This window comes from Heptranchias perlo, unplaced genomic scaffold, assembly GCF_035084215.1.
Source record: "Heptranchias perlo isolate sHepPer1 unplaced genomic scaffold, sHepPer1.hap1 HAP1_SCAFFOLD_79, whole genome shotgun sequence".
NCBI classification, from domain to species: domain Eukaryota; kingdom Metazoa; phylum Chordata; class Chondrichthyes; order Hexanchiformes; family Hexanchidae; genus Heptranchias; species Heptranchias perlo.
Genome location: NW_027139824.1, coordinates 2675984 through 2697864, shown reverse-complemented (window position 1 = coordinate 2697864; position 21881 = coordinate 2675984).

The window sequence follows — 21881 nt, the reverse complement described above, 5'->3', positions numbered from 1 at the left end:
ATTTCAGTCAGCTAGATCTTTCTTCTTCAAAGCAAAAAGATTTTATCTTCAAATACAAGAACTTTTCGTGGTTTTGATGGTTTTCAGCAAATGAACATATTTCAGCGAGCTGGAAGTTTTTTCCTTAATAGAGTAAGATTTTATCTTAAAATACAAGAACTTTTCATGGTTCTTGTCAATTTTTGTTGGTTTTCATCTAATGAACTTATTTCAGTCAGCTAGATCTTTCCTCTTCAAAGCAAAAAGATTTTATCTTCAAATACAAAAACTTTTCGTGGTTTTGATGGTTTTCAGCAAATGAACAGATTTCAGCGAGCTGGAAGTTTTTTCTTTAATAGCCTAAGATTTTATCTTAAAATACAAGAACTTTTCGTGGTTCTTGTCAATTTTTGTTGGTTTTCATCTAATGAACTTATTTCAGTCAGCTAGATCTTTCTTCTTCAAAGCAAAAAGATTTTATCTTCAAATACAAGAACTTTTCGTGGTTTTGATGGTTTTCAGCAAATGAACATATTTCAGCGAGCTGGAAGTTTTTTCCTTAATAGAGTAAGATTTTATCTTAAAATACAAGAACTTTTCGTGGTTCTTGTCAATTTTTGTTGGTTTTCATCTAATGAACTTATTTCAGTCAGCTAGATCTTTCTTCTTCAAAGCAAAAAGATTTTATCTTCAAATACAAGAACTTTTCGTGGTTTTGATGGTTTTCAGCAAATGAACATATTTCAGCGAGCTGGAAGTTTTTTCCTTAATACAGTAAGATTTTATCTTAAAATACAAGAACTTTTCGTGGTTCTTGTCAATTTTTGTTGGTTTTCATCTAATGAACTTATTTCAGTCAGCTAGATCTTTCTTCTTCAAAGCAAAAAGATTTTATCTTCAAATACAAGAACTTTTCGTGGTTTTGATGGTTTTCAGCAAATGAACATATTTCAGCGAGCTGGAAGTTTTTTCCTTAATAGAGTAAGATTTTATCTTAAAATACAAGAACTTTTCGTGGTTCTTGTCAATTTTTGTTGGTTTTCATCTAATGAACTTATTTCAGTCAGCTAGATCTTTCTTCTTCAAAGCAAAAAGATTTTATCTTCAAATACAAGAACTTTTCGTGGTTTTGATGGTTTTCAGCAAATGAACATATTTCAGCGAGCTGGAAGTTTTTTCCTTAATACAGTAAGATTTTATCTTAAAATACAAGAACTTTTCGTGGTTCTTGTCAATTTTTGTTGGTTTTCATCTAATGAACTTATTTCAGTCAGCTAGATCTTTCTTCTTCAAAGCAAAAAGATTTTATCTTCAAATACAAGAACTTTTCGTGGTTTTGATGGTTTTCAGCAAATGAACATATTTCAGCGAGCTGGAAGTTTTTTCCTTAATAGAGTAAGATTTTATCTTAAAATACAAGAACTTTTCATGGTTCTTGTCAATTTTTGTTGGTTTTCATCTAATGAACTTATTTCAGTCAGCTAGATCTTTCCTCTTCAAAGCAAAAAGATTTTATCTTCAAATACAAGAACTTTTCGTGGTTTTGATGGTTTTCAGCAAATGAACAGATTTCAGCGAGCTGGAAGTTTTTTCTTTAATAGCCTAAGATTTTATCTTAAAATACAAGAACTTTTCGTGGTTCTTGTCAATTTTTGTTGGTTTTCATCTAATGAACTTATTTCAGTCAGCTCGATCTTTCTTCTTCAAAGCAAAAAGATTTTATCTTCAAATACAAGAACTTTTCGTGGTTTTGATGGTTTTCAGCAAATGAACATATTTCAGCGAGCTGGAAGTTTTTTCCTTAATAGAGTAAGATTTTATCTGAAAATACAAGAACTTTTCGCGGTTCTTGTCAATTTTTCTTGGTTTTCATCTAATGAACTTATTTCAGTCAGCTAGATCTTTCTTCTTCAAAGAAAAAAGATTTTATCTTCAAATACAAGAACTTTTCGTGGTTTTGATGGTTTTCAGCAAATGAACATATTTCAGCGAGCTGGAAGTTTTTTCCTTAATACAGTAAGATTTTATCTTAAAATACAAGAACTTTTCGTGGTTCTTGTCAATTTTTGTTGGTTTTCATCTAATGAACTTATTTCAGTCAGCTCGATCTTTCTTCTTCAAAGCAAAAAGATTTTATCTTCAAATACAAGAACTTTTCGTGGTTTTGTTGGTTTTCAGCAAATGAACATATTTCAGCGAGCCAGAAGTTTTTTCTTTAATAGAGTAAGATTTTATCTTAAAATACAAGAACTTTTCGTGGTTCTTGTCAATTTTTGTTGGTTTTCATCTAATGAACTTATTTCAGTCAGCTCGATCTTTCTTCTTCAAAGCAAAAAGATTTTATCTTCAAATACAAGAACTTTTCGTGGTTTTGATGGTTTTCAGCAAATGAACATATTTCAGCGAGCTGGAAGTTTTTTCCTTAATAGAGTAAGATTTTATCTTAAAATACAAGAACTTTTCGTGGTTCTTGTCAATTTTTGTTGGTTTTCATCTAATGAACTTATTTCAGTCAGCTAGATCTTTCTTCTTCAAAGCAAAAAGATTTTATCTTCAAATACAAGAACTTTTCGTGGTTTTGATGGTTTTCAGCAAATGAACATATTTCAGCGAGCTGGAAGTTTTTTCCTTAATAGAGTAAGATTTTATCTTAAAATACAAGAACTTTTCGTGGTTCTTGTCAATTTTTGTTGGTTTTCATCTAATGAACTTATTTCAGTCAGCTAGATCTTTCTTCTTCAAAGCAAAAAGATTTTATCTTCAAATACAAGAACTTTTCGTGGTTTTGATGGTTTTCAGCAAATGAACATATTTCAGCGAGCTGGAAGTTTTTTCCTTAATACAGTAAGATTTTATCTTAAAATACAAGAACTTTTCGTGGTTCTTGTCAATTTTTGTTGGTTTTCATCTAATGAACTTATTTCAGTCAGCTAGATCTTTCTTCTTCAAAGCAAAAAGATTTTATCTTCAAATACAAGAACTTTTCGTGGTTTTGATGGTTTTCAGCAAATGAACATATTTCAGCGAGCTGGAAGTTTTTTCCTTAATACAGTAAGATTTAATCTTAAAATACAAGAACTTTTCGTGGTTCTTGTCAATTTTTGTTGGTTTTCATCTAATGAACTTATTTCAGTCAGCTAGATCTTTCTTCTTCAAAGCAAAAAGATTTTATCTTCAAATACAAGAACTTTTCGTGGTTTTGATGGTTTTCAGCAAATGAACATATTTCAGCGAGCTGGAAGTTTTTTCCTTAATACAGTAAGATTTTATCTTAAAATACAAGAACTTTTCGTGGTTCTTGTCAATTTTTGTTGGTTTTCATCCAATGAACTTACTTCAGTCAGCTGGATCTTTCTTCTTCAAAGCAAAAAGATTTAATCTTCAAATACAAGAACTTTTCGTGGTTTTGATGGTTTTCAGCAAATGAACATATTTCAGCGAGCTGGAAGTTTTTTCATTAATACAGTAAGATTTTATCTTAAAATACAAGAACTTTTCGTGGTTCTTGTCAATTTTTGTTGGTTTTCATCTAATGAACTTATTTCAGTCAGCTAGATCTTTCTTCTTCAAAGCAAAAAGATTTTATCTTCAAATACAAGAACTTTTCGTGGTTTTGATGGTTTTCAGCAAATGAACATATTTCAGCGAGCTGGAAGTTTTTTCCTTAATAGAGTAAGATTTTATCTTAAAATACAAGAACTTTTCGTGGTTCTTGTCAATTTTTGTTGGTTTTCATCTAATTAACTTATTTCAGTCAGCTAGATCTTTCTTCTTCAAAGCAAAAAGATTTTATCTTCAAATACAAGAACTTTTCGTGGTTTTGATGGTTTTCAGCAAATGAACATATTTCAGCGAGCTGGAAGTTTTTTCCTTAATTGAGTACGATTTTATCTTAAAATACAAGAACTTTTCGTGGTTCTTGTCAATTTTTGTTGGTTTTCTTCTAATGAACTTATTTCAGTCAGCTAGATCTTTCTTCTTCAAAGCAAAAAGATTTTATCTTCAAATACAAGAACTTTTCGTGGTTTTGATGGTTTTCAGCAAATGAACATATTTCAGCGAGCTTGAAGTTTTTTCCTTAATAGAGTAAGATTTTATCTTAAAATACAAGAACTTTTCGTGGTTCTTGTCAATTTTTGTTGGTTTTCATCTCATGAACCTATTTCAGTCAGCCAGATCTTTCTTCTTCAAAGAAAAAAGATTTTATCTTCAAATACAAGAACTTTTCGTGTTTTTGTTGGTTTTCAGCAACTGAACATATTTCAGCGAGCTGGGAGTTTTTTCTTTAATAGCGTAAGATTTTATCTTAAAATACAAGAACTTTTCGTGGTTCTTGTCAATTTTTGTTGGTTTTCATCTAATGAACTTATTTCAGTCAGCTAGATCTTTCTTCTTCAAAGCAAAAAGATTTTATCTTCAAATACAAGAACTTTTCGTGGTTTTGATGGTTTTCAGCAAATGAACATATTTCAGCGAGCTGGAAGTTTTTTCCTTAATACAGTAAGATTTTATCTTAAAATACAAGAACTTTTCGTGGTTCTTGTCAATTTTTGTTGGTTTTCATCTCATGAACTTATTTCAGTCAGCTAGATCTTTCTTCTTCAAAGCAAAAAGATTTTATCTTCAAATACAAGAACTTTTCGTGGTTTTGATGGTTTTCAGCAAATGAACATATTTCAGCGAGCTGGAAGTTTTTTCCTTAATAGAGTAAGATTTTATCTTAAAATACAAGAACTTTTCATGGTTCTTGTCAATTTTTGTTGGTTTTCATCTAATGAACTTATTTCAGTCAGCTAGATCTTTCTTCTTCAAAGCAAAAATATTTTATCTTCAAATACAAAAACTTTTCGTGGTTTTGATGGTTTTCAGCAAATGAACAGATTCCAGCGAGCTGGAAGTTTTTTCTTTAATAGCCTAAGATTTTATCTTAAAATACAAGAACTTTTCGTGGTTCTTGTCAATTTTTGTTGGTTTTCATCTAATGAACTTATTTCAGTCAGCTAGATCTTTCTTCTTCAAAGCAAAAAGATTTTATCTTCAAATACAAGAACTTTTCGTGGTTTTGATGGTTTTCAGCAAATGAACAGATTTCAGCGAGCTGGAAGTTTTTTCCTTAATAGAGTAAGATTTTATCTTAAAATACAAGAACTTTTCGTGGTTCTTGTCAATTTTTGTTGGTTTTCATCTCATGAACTTATTTCAGTCAGCTGGATCTTTCTTCTTCAAAGCAAAAACATTTTATCTTCAAATACAAGAACTTTTCGTGGTTTTGTTGGTTTTCAGCAAATGAACATATTTCAGCGAGCTGGAAGTTTTTTCTTTAATAGCGTAAGATATTATCTTAAAATACAAGAACTTTTCGTGGTTCTTGTCAATTTATGTTGGTTTTCATCTAATGAACTTATTTCAGTCAGCTGGATCTTTCTTCTTCAAAGCAAAAATATTTCATCTTCAAATACAAGAACTTTTCGTGGTTTTGTTGGTTTTCAGCAAATGAACATATTTCAGCGCGCCAGAAGTTTTTTCTTTAATAGCGTAAGATATTATCTTAAAATACAAGAAGTTTTCGTGGTTCTTATCAAATTTTGTTGGTTTTCATCTAATGAACTTATTTCAGTCAGCTAGATCTTTCTTCTTCAAAGCAAAAAGATTTTATCTTCAAATACAAGAACCTTTCGTGGTTTTGATGGTTTTCAGCAAATGAACAGATTTCAGCGAGCTGGAAGTTTTTTCTTTAATAGCCTAAGATTTTATCTTAAAATACAAGAACTTTTCGTGGTTCTTGTCAATTTTTGTTGGTTTTCATCTGATGAACTTATTTCAGTCAGCTAGATCTTTCTTCGTCAAAGCAAAAAGATTTTATCTTCAAATACAAGAACTTTTGGTGGTTTTGTTGGTTTTCAGCAAATGAACAGATTTCAGCGAGCTGGAAGTTTTTTCCTTAATAGAGTAAGATTTTATCTTAAAATACAAGAACTTTTCGTGGTTCTTATCAATTTTTGTTGGTTTTCATCTAATGAACTTATTTCAGTCAGCTAGATCTTTCTTCTTCAAAGCAAAAAGATTTTATCTTCAAATACAAGAACTTTTCGTGGTTTTGATGGTTTTCAGCAAATGAACAGATTTCAGCGAGCTGGAAGTTTTTTCTTTAATAGCCTAAGATTTTATCTTAAAATACAAGAACTTTTCGTGGTTCTTGTCAATTTTTGTTGGTTTTCATCTGATGAACTTATTTCAGTCAGCTAGATCTTTCTTCGTCAAAGCAAAAAGATTTTATCTTCAAATACAAGAACTTTTGGTGGTTTTGTTGGTTTTCAGCAAATGAACAGATTTCAGCGAGCTGGAAGTTTTTTCCTTAATAGAGTAAGATTTTATCTTAAAATACAAGAACTTTTCGTGGTTCTTGTCAATTTTTGTTGGTTTTCATCTAATGAACTTATTTCAGTCAGCTAGATCTTTCTTCTTCAAAGCAAAAAGATTTTATCTTCAAATACAAGAACTTTTCGTGGTTTTGATGGTTTTCAGCAAATGAACATATTTCAGCGAGCTGGAAGTTTTTTCCTTAATACAGTAAGATTTTATCTTAAAATACAAGAACTTTTCGTGGTTCTTGTCAATTTTTGTTGGTTTTCATCTAATGAACTTATTTCAGTCAGCTCGATCTTTCTTCTTCAAAGCAAAAAGATTTTATCTTCAAATACAAGAACTTTTCGTGGCTTTGATGGTTTTCAGCAAATGAACATATTTCAGCGAGCTGGAAGTTTTTTCCTTAATAGAGTAAGATTTTATCTTAAAATACAAGAACTTTTCATGGTTCTTGTCAATTTTTGTTGGTTTTCATCTAATGAACTTATTTCAGTCAGCTAGATCTTTCTTCTTCAAAGCAAAAAGATTTTATCTTCAAATACAAAAACTTTTCGTGGTTTTGATGGTTTTCAGCAAATGAACAGATTTCAGCGAGCTGGAAGTTTTTTCTTTAATAGCCTAAGATTTTATCTTAAAATACAAGAACTTTTCGTGGTTCTTGTCAATTTTTGTTGGTTTTCATCTGATGAACTTATTTCAGTCAGCTAGATCTTTCTTCTTCAAAGCAAAAAGATTTTATCTTCAAATACAAGAACTTTTCGTGGTTTTGATGGTTTTCAGCAAATGAACATATTTCAGCGAGCTGGAAGTTTTTTCCTTAATAGAGTAAGATTTTATCTTAAAATACAAGAACTTTTCGTGGTTCTTGTCAATTTTTGTTGGTTTTCATCTAATGAACTTATTTCAGTCAGCTAGATCTTTCTTCTTCAAAGCAAAAAGATTTTATCTTCAAATACAAGAACTTTTCGTGGTTTTGATGGTTTTCAGCAAATGAACATATTTCAGCGAGCTGGAAGTTTTTTCCTTAATAGAGTAAGATTTTATCTTAAAATACAAGAAGTTTTCGTGGTTCTTGTCAATTTTTGTTGGTTTTCATCTCATGAACTTATTTCAGTCAGCTAGATCTTTCTTCTTCAAAGAAAAAAGATTTTATCTTCAAATACAAGAAATTTTCGTGGTTTTGTTGGTTTTCAGCAACTGAACATATTTCAGCGAGCTGGGAGTTTTTTCTTTAATAGCGTAAGATTTTATCTTAAAATACAAGAACTTTTCGTGGTTCTTGTCATTTTTTGTTGGTTTTCATCCAATGAACTTATTTCAGTCAGCTAGATCTTTCTTCTTCAAAGCAAAAAGATTTTATCTTCAAATACAAGAACTTTTCGTGGTTTTGATGGTTTTCAGCAAATGAACATATTTCAGCGAGCTGGAAGTTTTTTCCTTAATACAGTAAGATTTTATCTTAAAATACAAGAACTTTTCGTGGTTCTTGTCAATTTTTGTTGGTTTTCATCTAATGAACTTATTTCAGTCAGCTAGATCTTTCTTCTTCAAAGCAAAAAGATTTTATCTTCAAATACAAGAACTTTTCGTAGTTTTGATGGTTTTCAGCAAATGAACATATTTCAGCGAGCTGGAAGTTTTTTCCTTAATAGAGTAAGATTTTATCTTAAAATACAAGAACTTTTCGTGGTTCTTGTCAATTTTTGTTGGTTTTCATCTAATGAACTTATTTCAGTCAGCTAGATCTTTCTTCTTCAAAGCAAAAAGATTTTATCTTCAAATACAAGAACCTTTCGTGGTTTTGATGGTTTTCAGCAAATGAACAGATTTCAGCGAGCTGGAAGTTTTTTCTTTAATAGCCTAAGATTTTATCTTAAAATACAAGAACTTTTCGTGGTTCTTGTCAATTTTTGTTGGTTTTCATCTGATGAACTTATTTCAGTCAGCTAGATCTTTCTTCGTCAAAGCAAAAAGATTTTATCTTCAAATACAAGAACTTTTGGTGGTTTTGTTGGTTTTCAGCAAATGAACAGATTTCAGCGAGCTGGAAGTTTTTTCCTTAATAGAGTAAGATTTTATCTTAAAATACAAGAACTTTTCGTGGTTCTTGTCAATTTTTGTTGGTTTTCATCTCATGAACTTATTTCAGTCAGCTAGATCTTTCTTCTTCAAAGCAAAAAGATTTTATCTTCAAATACAAGAACTTTTCGTGGTTTTGATGGTTTTCAGCAAATGAACATATTTCAGCGAGCTGGAAGTTTTTTCCTTAATACAGTAAGATTTTATCTTAAAATACAAGAAGTTTTCGTGGTTCTTATCAAATTTTGTTGGTTTTCATCTAATGAACTTATTTCAGTCAGCGAGATCTTTCTTCTTCAAAGCAAAAATATTTTATCTTCAAATACAAGAACCTTTCGTGGTTTTGATGGTTTTCAGCAAATGAACAGATTTCAGCGAGCTGGAAGTTTTTTCCTTAATAGAGTTTGATTTTATCTTAAAATACAAGAACTTTTCGTGGTTCTTGTCAATTTTTGTTGGTTTTCATCTAATGAACTTATTTCAGTCAGCTAGATCTTTCTTCTTCAAAGCAAAAAGATTTTATCTTCAAATACAAGAACTTTTCGTGGTTTTGATGGTTTTCAGCAAATGAACATATTTCAGCGAGCTGGAAGTTTTTTCCTTAATACAGTAAGATTTTATCTTAAAATACAAGAACTTTTCGTGGTTCTTGTCAATTTTTGTTGGTTTTCATCTAATGAACTTATTTCAGTCAGCTCGATCTTTCTTCTTCAAAGCAAAAAGATTTTATCTTCAAATACAAGAACTTTTCGTGGTTTTGATGGTTTTCAGCAAATGAACATATTTCAGCGAGCTGGAAATTTTTTCCTTAATAGAGTAAGATTTTATCTTAAAATACAAGAACTTTTCATGGTTCTTGTCAATTTTTGTTGGTTTTCATCTAATGAACTTATTTCAGTCAGCTCGATCTTTCTTCTTCAAAGCAAAAAGATTTTATCTTCAAATACAAAAACTTTTCGTGGTTTTGATGGTTTTCAGCAAATGAACAGATTTCAGCGAGCTGGAAGTTTTTTCTTTAATAGCCTAAGATTTTATCTTAAAATACAAGAACTTTTCGTGGTTCTTGTCAATTTTTGTTGGTTTTCATCTGATGAACTTATTTCAGTCAGCTAGATCTTTCTTCTTCAAAGCAAAAAGATTTTATCTTCAAATACAAGAACTTTTCGTGGTTTTGATGGTTTTCAGCAAATGAACATATTTCAGCGAGCTGGAAGTTTTTTCCTTAATAGAGTAAGATTTTATCTTAAAATACAAGAACTTTTCGTGGTTCTTGTCAATTTTTGTTGGTTTTCATCTAATGAACTTATTTCAGTCAGCTAGATCTTTCTTCTTCAAAGCAAAAAGATTTTATCTTCAAATACAAGAACTTTTCGTGGTTTTGATGGTTTTCAGCAAATGAACATATTTCAGCGAGCTGGAAGTTTTTTCCTTAATACAGTAAGATTTTATCTTAAAATACAAGAAGTTTTCGTGGTTCTTGTCAATTTTTGTTGGTTTTCATCTCATGAACTTATTTCAGTCAGCTAGATCTTTCTTCTTCAAAGAAAAAAGATTTTATCTTCAAATACAAGAAATTTTCGTGGTTTTGTTGGTTTTCAGCAACTGAACATATTTCAGCGAGCTGGGAGTTTTTTCTTTAATAGCGTAAGATTTTATCTTAAAATACAAGAACTTTTCGTGGTTCTTGTCATTTTTTGTTGGTTTTCATCTAATGAACTTATTTCAGTCAGCTAGATCTTTCTTCTTCAAAGCAAAAAGATTTTATCTTCAAATACAAGAACTTTTCGTGGTTTTGATGGTTTTCAGCAAATGAACATATTTCAGCGAGCTGGAAGTTTTTTCCTTAATACAGTAAGATTTTATCTTAAAATACAAGAACTTTTCGTGGTTCTTGTCAATTTTTGTTGGTTTTCATCTAATGAACTTATTTCAGTCAGCTAGATCTTTCTTCTTCAAAGCAAAAAGATTTTATCTTCAAATACAAGAACTTTTCGTAGTTTTGATGGTTTTCAGCAAATGAACATATTTCAGCGAGCTGGAAGTTTTTTCCTTAATACAGTAAGATTTTATCTTAAAATACAAGAACTTTTCGTGGTTCTTGTCAATTTTTGTTGGTTTTCATCTAATGAACTTATTTCAGTCAGCTAGATCTTTCTTCTTCAAAGCAAAAAGATTTTATCTTCAAATACAAGAACTTTTCGTGGTTTTGATGGTTTTCAGCAAATGAACATATTTCAGCGAGCTGGAAGTTTTTTCCTTAATAGAGTAAGATTTTATCTTAAAATACAAGAACTTTTCGTGGTTCTTGTCAATTTTTGTTGGTTTTCATCTAATGAACTTATTTCAGTTAGCTCGATCTTTCTTCTTCAAAGCAAAAAGATTTTATCTTCAAATACAAGAACTTTTCGTGGTTTTGATGGTTTTCAGCAAATGAACATATTTCAGCGAGCTGGAAGTTTTTTCCTTAATACAGTAAGATTTTATCTTAAAATACAAGAACTTTTCGTGGTTCTTGTCAATTTTTGTTGGTTTTCATCGAATGAACTTATTTCAGTTAGCTAGATCTTTCTTCTTCAAAGCAAAAAGATTTTATCTTCAAATACAAAAACTTTTCGTGGTTTTGATGGTTTTCAGCAAATGAACAGATTTCAGCGAGCTGGAAGTTTTTTCCTTCATACAGTAAGATTTTATCTTAAAATACAAGAACTTTTCGTGGTTCTTGTCAATTTTTGTTGGTTTTCATCTAATGAACTTATTTCAGTCAGCTAGATCTTTCTTCTTCAAAGCAAAAAGATTTTATCTTCAAATACAAGAACTTTTCGTGGTTTTGATGGTTTTCAGCAAATTAACATATTTCAGCGAGCTGGAAGTTTTTTCCTTAATAGAGTAAGATTTTATCTTAAAATACAAGAACTTTTCGTGGTTCTTGTCAATTTTTGTTGGTTTTCATCTCATGAACTTATTTCAGTCAGCTAGATCTTTCTTCTTCAAAGCAAAAAGATTTTATCTTCAAATACAAGAAATTTTCGTGGTTTTGTTGGTTTTCAGCAACTGAACATATTTCAGCGAGCTGGGAGTTTTTTCTTTAATAGCATAAGATTTTATCTTAAAATACAAGAACTTTTCGTGGTTCTTGTCATTTTTTGTTGGTTTTCATCTAATGAACTTATTTCAGTCAGCTAGATCTTTCTTCTTCAAAGCAAAAAGATTTTATCTTCAAATACAAGAACTTTTCGTGGTTTTGATGGTTTTCAGCAAATGAACATATTTCAGCGAGCTGGAAGTTTTTTCCTTAATAGAGTAAGATTTTATCTTAAAATACAAGAACTTTTCATGGTTCTTGTCAATTTTTGTTGGTTTTCATCAAATGAACTTATTTCAGTCAGCTAGATCTTTCTTCTTCAAAGCAAAAAGATTTTATCTTCAAATACAAAAACTTTTCGTGGTTTTGATGGTTTTCAGCAAATGAACAGATTTCAGCGAACTGGAAGTTTTTTCTTTAATAGCCTAAGATTTTATCTTAAAATACAAGAACTTTTCGTGGTTCTTGTCAATTTTTGTTGGTTTTCCTCTCATGAACTTATTTCAGTCAGCTAGATCTTTCTTCTTCAAAGCAAAAAGATTTTATCTTGAAATACAAGAACTTTTCGTGGTTTTGATGGTTTTCAGCAAATGAACATATTTCAGCGAGCTGGAAGTTTTTTCCTTAATAGAGTAAGATTTTATCTTAAAATACAAGAACTTTTCGTGGTTCTTGTCAATTTTTGTTGGTTTTCATCTAATGAACTTATTTCAGTCAGCTAGATCTTTCTTCTTCAAAGAAAAAAGATTTTATCTTCAAATACAAGAACTTTTCGTAGTTTTGATGGTTTTCAGCAAATGAACATATTTCAGCGAGCTGGAAGTTTTTTCCTTAATACAGTAAGATTTTATCTTAAAATACAAGAACTTTTCGTGGTTCTTGTCAATTTTTGTTGGTTTTCATCTAATGAACTTATTTCAGTCAGCTAGATCTTTCTTCTTCAAAGCAAAAAGATTTTATCTTCAAATACAAGAACTTTTCGTGGTTTTGATGGTTTTCAGCAAATGAACATATTTCAGCGAGCTGGAAGTTTTTTCCTTAATAGAGTAAGATTTTATCTTAAAATACAAGAACTTTTCGTGGTTCTTGTCAATTTTTGTTGGTTTTCATCTAATGAACTTATTTCAGTTAGCTCGATCTTTCTTCTTCAAAGCAAAAAGATTTTATCTTCAAATACAAGAACTTTTCGTGGTTTTGATGGTTTTCAGCAAATGAACATATTTCAGCGAGCTGGAAGTTTTTTCCTTAATACAGTAAGATTTTATCTTAAAATACAAGAACTTTTCGTGGTTCTTGTCAATTTTTGTTGGTTTTCATCTAATGAACTTATTTCAGTTAGCTAGATCTTTCTTCTTCAAAGCAAAAAGATTTTATCTTCAAATACAAGAACTTTTCGTGGTTTTGATGGTTTTCAGCAAATGAACATATTTCAGCGAGCTGGAAGTTTTTTCCTTAATAGAGTAAGATTTTATCTTAAAATACAAGAACTTTTCGTGGTTCTTGTCAATTTTTGTTGGTTTTCATCGAATGAACTTATTTCAGTTAGCTAGATCTTTCTTCTTCAAAGCAAAAAGATTTTATCTTCAAATACAAAAACTTTTCGTGGTTTTGATGGTTTTCAGCAAATGAACAGATTTCAGCGAGCTGGAAGTTTTTTCCTTCATACAGTAAGATTTTATCTTAAAATACAAGAACTTTTCGTGGTTCTTGTCAATTTTTGTTGGTTTTCATCTAATGAACTTATTTCAGTCAGCTAGATCTTTCTTCTTCAAAGCAAAAAGATTTTATCTTCAAATACAAGAACTTTTCGTGGTTTTGATGGTTTTCAGCAAATTAACATATTTCAGCGAGCTGGAAGTTTTTTCCTTAATAGAGTAAGATTTTATCTTAAAATACAAGAACTTTTCGTGGTTCTTGTCAATTTTTGTTGGTTTTCATCTCATGAACTTATTTCAGTCAGCTAGATCTTTCTTCTTCAAAGCAAAAAGATTTTATCTTCAAATACAAGAAATTTTCGTGGTTTTGTTGGTTTTCAGCAACTGAACATATTTCAGCGAGCTGGGAGTTTTTTCTTTAATAGCATAAGATTTTATCTTAAAATACAAGAACTTTTCGTGGTTCTTGTCATTTTTTGTTGGTTTTCATCTAATGAACTTATTTCAGTCAGCTAGATCTTTCTTCTTCAAAGCAAAAAGATTTTATCTTCAAATACAAGAACTTTTCGTGGTTTTGATGGTTTTCAGCAAATGAACATATTTCAGCGAGCTGGAAGTTTTTTCCTTAATAGAGTAAGATTTTATCTTAAAATACAAGAACTTTTCATGGTTCTTGTCAATTTTTGTTGGTTTTCATCAAATGAACTTATTTCAGTCAGCTAGATCTTTCTTCTTCAAAGCAAAAAGATTTTATCTTCAAATACAAAAACTTTTCGTGGTTTTGATGGTTTTCAGCAAATGAACAGATTTCAGCGAACTGGAAGTTTTTTCTTTAATAGCCTAAGATTTTATCTTAAAATACAAGAACTTTTCGTGGTTCTTGTCAATTTTTGTTGGTTTTCCTCTCATGAACTTATTTCAGTCAGCTAGATCTTTCTTCTTCAAAGCAAAAAGATTTTATCTTGAAATACAAGAACTTTTCGTGGTTTTGATGGTTTTCAGCAAATGAACATATTTCAGCGAGCTGGAAGTTTTTTCCTTAATAGAGTAAGATTTTATCTTAAAATACAAGAACTTTTCGTGGTTCTTGTCAATTTTTGTTGGTTTTCATCTAATGAACTTATTTCAGTCAGCTAGATCTTTCTTCTTCAAAGCAAAACATTTTATCTTCAAATACAAGAACTTTTCGTGGTTTTGATGGTTTTCAGCAAATGAACATATTTCAGCGAGCTGGAAGTTTTTTCCTTAATAGAGTAAGATTTTATCTTAAAATACAAGAACTTTTCGTGGTTCTTGTCAATTTTTGTTGGTTTTCATCTAATGAACTTATTTCAGTCAGCTAGATCTTTCTTCTTCAAAGCAAAAAGATTTTATCTTCAAATACAAGAACTTTTCGTGGTTTTGATGGTTTTCAGCAAATGAACATATTTCAGCGAGCTGGAAGTTTTTTCCTTAATACAGTAAGATTTTATCTTAAAATACAAGAACTTTTCGTGGTTCTTGTCAATTTTTGTTGGTTTTCATCTAATGAACTTATTTCAGTCAGCTAGATCTTTCTTCTTCAAAGCAAAAAGATTTTATCTTCAAATACAAGAACTTTTCGTAGTTTTGATGGTTTTCAGCAAATGAACATATTTCAGCGAGCTGGAAGTTTTTTCCTTAATAGAGTAAGATTTTATCTTAAAATACAAGAACTTTTCGTGGTTCTTGTCAATTTTTGTTGGTTTTCATCTAATGAACTTATTTCAGTCAGCTAGATCTTTCTTCTTCAAAGCAAAAAGATTTTATCTTCAAATACAAGAACTTTTCGTGGTTTTGATGGTTTTCAGCAAATGAACATATTTCAGCGAGCTGGAAGTTTTTTCCTTAATACAGTAAGATTTTATCTTAAAATACAAGAACTTTTCGTGGTTCTTGTCAATTTTTGTTGGTTTTCATCTAATGAACTTATTTCAGTCAGCTAGATCTTTCTTCTTCAAAGCAAAAAGATTTTATCTTCAAATACAAGAACTTTTCGTGGTTTTGATGGTTTTCAGCAAATGAACATATTTCAGCGAGCTGGAAGTTTTTTCCTTAATAGAGTAAGATTTAATCTTAAAATACAAGAACTTTTCGTGGTTCTTGTCAATTTTTGTTGGTTTTCATCTAATGAACTTATTTCAGTTAGCTCGATCTTTCTTCTTCAAAGCAAAAAGATTTTATCTTCAAATACAAGAACTTTTCGTGGTTTTGATGGTTTTCAGCAAATGAACATATTTCAGCGAGCTGGAAGTTTTTTCCTTAATACAGTAAGATTTTATCTTAAAATACAAGAACTTTTCGTGGTTCTTGTCAATTTTTGTTGGTTTTCATCTAATGAACTTATTTCAGTTAGCTAAATCTTTCTTCTTCAAAGCAAAAAGATTTTATCTTCAAATACAAGAACTTTTCGTGGTTTTGATGGTTTTCAGCAAATGAACATATTTCAGCGAGCTGGAAGTTTTTTCCTTAATAGAGTAAGATTTTATCTTAAAATACAAGAACTTTTCGTGGTTCTTGTCAATTTTTGTTGGTTTTCATCGAATGAACTTATTTCAGTTAGCTAGATCTTTCTTCTTCAAAGCAAAAAGATTTTATCTTCAAATACAAAAACTTTTCGTGGTTTTGATGGTTTTCAGCAAATGAACAGATTTCAGCGAGCTGGAAGTTTTTTCCTTCATACAGTAAGATTTTATCTTAAAATACAAGAACTTTTCGTGGTTCTTGTCAATTTTTGTTGGTTTTCATCTAATGAACTTATTTCAGTCAGCTAGATCTTTCTTCTTCAAAGCAAAAAGATTTTATCTTCAAATACAAGAACTTTTCGTGGTTTTGATGGTTTTCAGCAAATTAACATATTTCAGCGAGCTGGAAGTTTTTTCCTTAATAGAGTAAGATTTTATCTTAAAATACAAGAACTTTTCGTGGTTCTTGTCAATTTTTGTTGGTTTTCATCTCATGAACTTATTTCAGTCAGCTAGATCTTTCTTCTTCAAAGCAAAAAGATTTTATCTTCAAATACAAGAAATTTTCGTGGTTTTGTTGGTTTTCAGCAACTGAACATATTTCAGCGAGCTGGGAGTTTTTTCTTTAATAGCGTAAGATTTTATCTTAAAATACAAGAACTTTTCGTGGTTCTTGTCATTTTTTGTTGGTTTTCATCTAATGAACTTATTTCAGTCAGCTAGATCTTTCTTCTTCAAAGCAAAAAGATTTTATCTTCAAATACAAGAACTTTTCGTGGTTTTGATGGTTTTCAGCAAATGAACATATTTCAGCGAGCTGGAAGTTTTTTCCTTAATAGAGTAAGATTTTATCTTAAAATACAAGAACTTTTCGTGGTTCTTGTCAATTTTTGTTGGTTTTCATCTCATGAACTTATTTCAGTCAGCTAGATCTTTCTTCTTCAAAGCAAAAAGATTTTATCTTCAAATACAAAAACTTTTCGTGGTTTTGATGGTTTTCAGCAAATGAACAGATTTCAGCGAACTGGAAGTTTTTTCTTTAATAGCCTAAGATTTTATCTTAAAATACAAGAACTTTTCGTGGTTCTTGTCAATTTTTGTTGGTTTTCATCTCATGAACTTATTTCAGTCAGCTAGATCTTTCTTCTTCAAAGCAAAAAGATTTTATCTTCAAATACAAGAACTTTTCGTGGTTTTGATGGTTTTCAGCAAATGAACATATTTCAGCGAGCTGGAAGTTTTTTCCTTAATAGAGTAAGATTTAATCTTAAAATACAAGAACTTTTTGTGGTTCTTGTCAATTTTTGTTGGTTTTCATCTCATGAACTTATTTCAGTCAGCTAGATCTTTCTTCTTCAAAGCAAAAAGATTTTATCTTCAAATACAAGAAATTTTCGTGGTTTTGTTGGTTTTCAGCAACTGAACATATTTCAGCGAGCTGGGAGTTTTTTCTTTCACAGCGTAAGATTTTATCTTAAAATACAAGAACTTTTCGTGGTTCTTGTCAATTTTTGTTGGTTTTCATCTAATGAACTTATTTCAGTTAGCTAAATCTTTCTTCTTCAAAGCAAAAAGATTTTATCTTCAAATACAAGAACTTTTCGTGGTTTTGATGGTTTTCAGCAAATGAACATATTTCAGCGAGCTGGAAGTTTTTTCCTTAATAGAGTAAGATTTTATCTTAAAATACAAGAACTTTTCGTGGTTCTTGTCAATTTTTGTTGGTTTTCATCGAATGAACTTATTTCAGTTAGCTAGATCTTTCTTCTTCAAAGCAAAAAGATTTTATCTTCAAATACAAAAACTTTTCGTGGTTTTGATGGTTTTCAGCAAATGAACAGATTTCAGCGAGCTGGAAGTTTTTTCCTTCATACAGTAAGATTTTATCTTAAAATACAAGAACTTTTCGTGGTTCTTGTCAATTTTTGTTGGTTTTCATCTAATGAACTTATTTCAGTCAGCTAGATCTTTCTTCTTCAAAGCAAAAAGATTTTATCTTCAAATACAAGAACTTTTCGTGGTTTTGATGGTTTTCAGCAAATTAACATATTTCAGCGAGCTGGAAGTTTTTTCCTTAATAGAGTAAGATTTTATCTTAAAATACAAGAACTTTTCGTGGTTCTTGTCAATTTTTGTTGGTTTTCATCTCATGAACTTATTTCAGTCAGCTAGATCTTTCTTCTTCAAAGCAAAAAGATTTTATCTTCAAATACAAGAAATTTTCGTGGTTTTGTTGGTTTTCAGCAACTGAACATATTTCAGCGAGCTGGGAGTTTTTTCTTTAATAGCGTAAGATTTTATCTTAAAATACAAGAACTTTTCGTGGTTCTTGTCATTTTTTGTTGGTTTTCATCTAATGAACTTATTTCAGTCAGCTAGATCTTTCTTCTTCAAAGCAAAAAGATTTTATCTTCAAATACAAGAACTTTTCGTGGTTTTGATGGTTTTCAGCAAATGAACATATTTCAGCGAGCTGGAAGTTTTTTCCTTAATAGAGTAAGATTTTATCTTAAAATACAAGAACTTTTCATGGTTCTTGTCAATTTTTGTTGGTTTTCATCAAATGAACTTATTTCAGTCAGCTAGATCTTTCTTCTTCAAAGCAAAAAGATTTTATCTTCAAATACAAAAACTTTTCGTGGTTTTGATGGTTTTCAGCAAATGAACAGATTTCAGCGAACTGGAAGTTTTTTCTTTAATAGCCTAAGATTTTATCTTAAAATACAAGAACTTTTCGTGGTTCTTGTCAATTTTTGTTGGTTTTCCTCTCATGAACTTATTTCAGTCAGCTAGATCTTTCTTCTTCAAAGCAAAAAGATTTTATCTTGAAATACAAGAACTTTTCGTGGTTTTGATGGTTTTCAGCAAATGAACATATTTCAGCGAGCTGGAAGTTTTTTCCTTAATAGAGTAAGATTTTATCTTAAAATACAAGAACTTTTCGTGGTTCTTGTCAATTTTTGTTGGTTTTCATCTGATGAACTTATTTCAGTCAGCTAGATCTTTCTTCTTCAAAGCAAAACATTTTATCTTCAAATACAAGAACTTTTCGTGGTTTTGATGGTTTTCAGCAAATGAACATATTTCAGCGAGCTGGAAGTTTTTTCCTTAATAGAGTAAGATTTTATCTTAAAATACAAGAACTTTTCGTGGTTCTTGTCAATTTTTGTTGGTTTTCATCGAATGAACTTATTTCAGTCAGCTAGATCTTTCTTCTTCAAAGCAAAAAGATTTTATCTTCAAATACAAGAACTTTTCGTGGTTTTGATGGTTTTCAGCAAATGAACATATTTCAGCGAGCTGGAAGTTTTTTCCTTAATAGAGTAAGATTTTATCTTAAAATACAAGAACTTTTCGTGGTTCTTGTCAATTTTTGTTGGTTTTCATCTGATGAACTTATTTCAGTCAGCTAGATCTTTCTTCTTCAAAGCAAAAAGATTTTATCTTCAAATACAAGAACTTTTCGTGGTTTTGATGGTTTTCAGCAAATGAACATATTTCAGCGAGCTGGAAGTTTTTTCCTTAATAGAGTAAGATTTTATCTTAAAATACAAGAACTTTTCGTGGTTCTTGTCAATTTTTGTTGGTTTTCATCTCATGAACTTATTTCAGTCAGCTAGATCTTTCTTCTTCAAAGCAAAAAGATTTTATCTTCAAATACAAAAACTTTTCGTGGTTTTGATGGTTTTCAGCAAATGAACAGATTTCAGCGAACTGGAAGTTTTTTCTTTAATAGCCTAAGATTTTATCTTAAAATACAAGAACTTTTCGTGGTTCTTGTCAATTTTTGTTGGTTTTCATCTCATGAACTTATTTCAGTCAGCTAGATCTTTCTTCTTCAAAGCAAAAAGATTTTATCTTCAAATACAAGAACTTTTCGTGGTTTTGATGGTTTTCAGCAAATGAACATATTTCAGCGAGCTGGAAGTTTTTTCCTTAATAGAGTAAGATTTTATCTTAAAATACAAGAACTTTTCGTGGTTCTTGTCAATTTTTGTTGGTTTTCATCTAATGAACTTATTTCAGTCAGCTAGATCTTTCTTCTTCAAAGCAAAAAGATTTTATCTTCAAATACAAGAACTTTTCGTGGTTTTGATGGTTTTCAGCAAATGAACATATTTCAGCGAGCTGGAAGTTTTTTCCTTAATAGAGTAAGATTTTATCTTAAAATACAAGAACTTTTCGTGGTTCTTGTCAATTTTTGTTGGTTTTGCATCTGATGAACTGATTTCAGTCAGCTAGATCTTTCTTCTTCAAAGCAAAAAGATTTTATCTTCAAATACAAGAACTTTTCGTGGTTTTGATGGTTTTCAGCAAATGAACATATTTCAGCGAGCTGGAAGTTTTTTCCTTAATACAGTAAGATTTTATCTTAAAATACAAGAACTTTTCGTGGTTCTTGTCAATTTTTGTTGGTTTTCATCTGATGAACTTATTTCAGTCAGCTAGATCTTTCTTCTTCAAAGCAAAAAGATTTTATCTTCAAATACAAGAACTTTTCGTGGTTTTGATGGTTTTCAGCAAATGAACATATTTCAGCGAGCTGGAAGTTTTTTCCTTAATAGAGTAAGATTTTATCTTAAAATACAAGAACTTTTTGTGGTTCTTGTCAATTTTTGTTGGTTTTCATCTCATGAACTTATTTCAGTCAGCTAGATCTTTCTTCTTCAAAGAAAAAAGATTTTATCTTCAAATACAAGAAATTTTCGTGGTTTTGTTGGTTTTCAGCAACTGAACATATTTCAGCGAGCTGGGAGTTTTTTCTTTCACAGCGTAAGATTTTATCTTAAAATACAAGAACTTTTCGTGGTTCTTGTCAATTTTTGTTGGTTTTCATCTAATGAACTTATTTCAGTCAGCTAGATCTTTCTTCTTCAAAGCAAAAAGATTTTATCTTCAAATACAAGAACTTTTCGTGGTTTTGATGGTTTTCAGCAAATGAACATATTTCAGCGAGCTGGAAGTTTTTTCCTTAATACAGTAAGATTTTATCTTAAAATACAAGAACTTTTCGTGGTTCTTGTCAATTTTTGTTGGTTTTCATCTAATGAACTTATTTCAGTCAGCTAGATCTTTCTTCTTCAAAGCAAAAAGATTTTATCTTCAAATACAAGAACTTTTCGTGGTTTTGATGGTTTTCAGCAAATGAACATATTTCAGCGAGCTGGAAGTTTTTTCCTTAATAGAGTAAGATTTTATCTTAAAATACAAGAACTTTTCATGGTCCTTGTCAATTTTTGTTGGTTTTCATCTCATGAACTTATTTCAGTCAGCTAGATCTTTCTTCTTCAAAGCAAAAAGATTTTATCTTCAAATACAAGAACTTTTCGTGGTTTTGATGGTTTTCAGCAAATGAACATATTTCAGCGAGCTGGAAGTTTTTTCCTTAATAGAGTAAGATTTTATCTTAAAATACAAGAACTTTTCGTGGTTCTTGTCAATTTTTGTTGGTTTTCATCTAATGAACTTATTTCAGTCAGCTAGATCTTTCTTCTTCAAAGCAAAAAGATTTTATCTTCAAATACAAGAACTTTTCGTGGTTTTGATGGTTTTCAGCAAATGAACATATTTCAGCGAGCTGGAAGTTTTTTCCTTAATAGAGTAAGATTTTATCTTAAAATACAAGAACTTTTCGTGGTTCTTGTCAATTTTTGTTGGTTTTGCATCTGATGAACTTATTTCAGTCAGCTAGATCTTTCTTCTTCAAAGCAAAAAGATTTTATCTTCAAATACAAGAACTTTTCGTGGTTTTGATGGTTTTCAGCAAATGAACATATTTCAGCGAGCTGGAAGTTTTTTCCTTAATACAGTAAGATTTTATCTTAAAATACAAGAACTTTTCGTGGTTCTTGTCAATTTTTGTTGGTTTTCATCTGATGAACTTATTTCAGTCAGCTAGATCTTTCTTCTTCAAAGCAAAAAGATTTTATCTTCAAATACAAGAACTTTTCGTGGTTTTGATGGTTTTCAGCAAATGAACATATTTCAGCGAGCTGGAAGTTTTTTCCTTAATAGAGTAAGATTTTATCTTAAAATACAAGAACTTTTTGTGGTTCTTGTCAATTTTTGTTGGTTTTCATCTCATGAACTTATTTCAGTCAGCTAGATCTTTCTTCTTCAAAGAAAAAAGATTTTATCTTCAAATACAAGAAATTTTCGTGGTTTTGTTGGTTTTCAGCAACTGAACATATTTCAGCGAGCTGGGAGTTTTTTCTTTCACAGCGTAAGATTTTATCT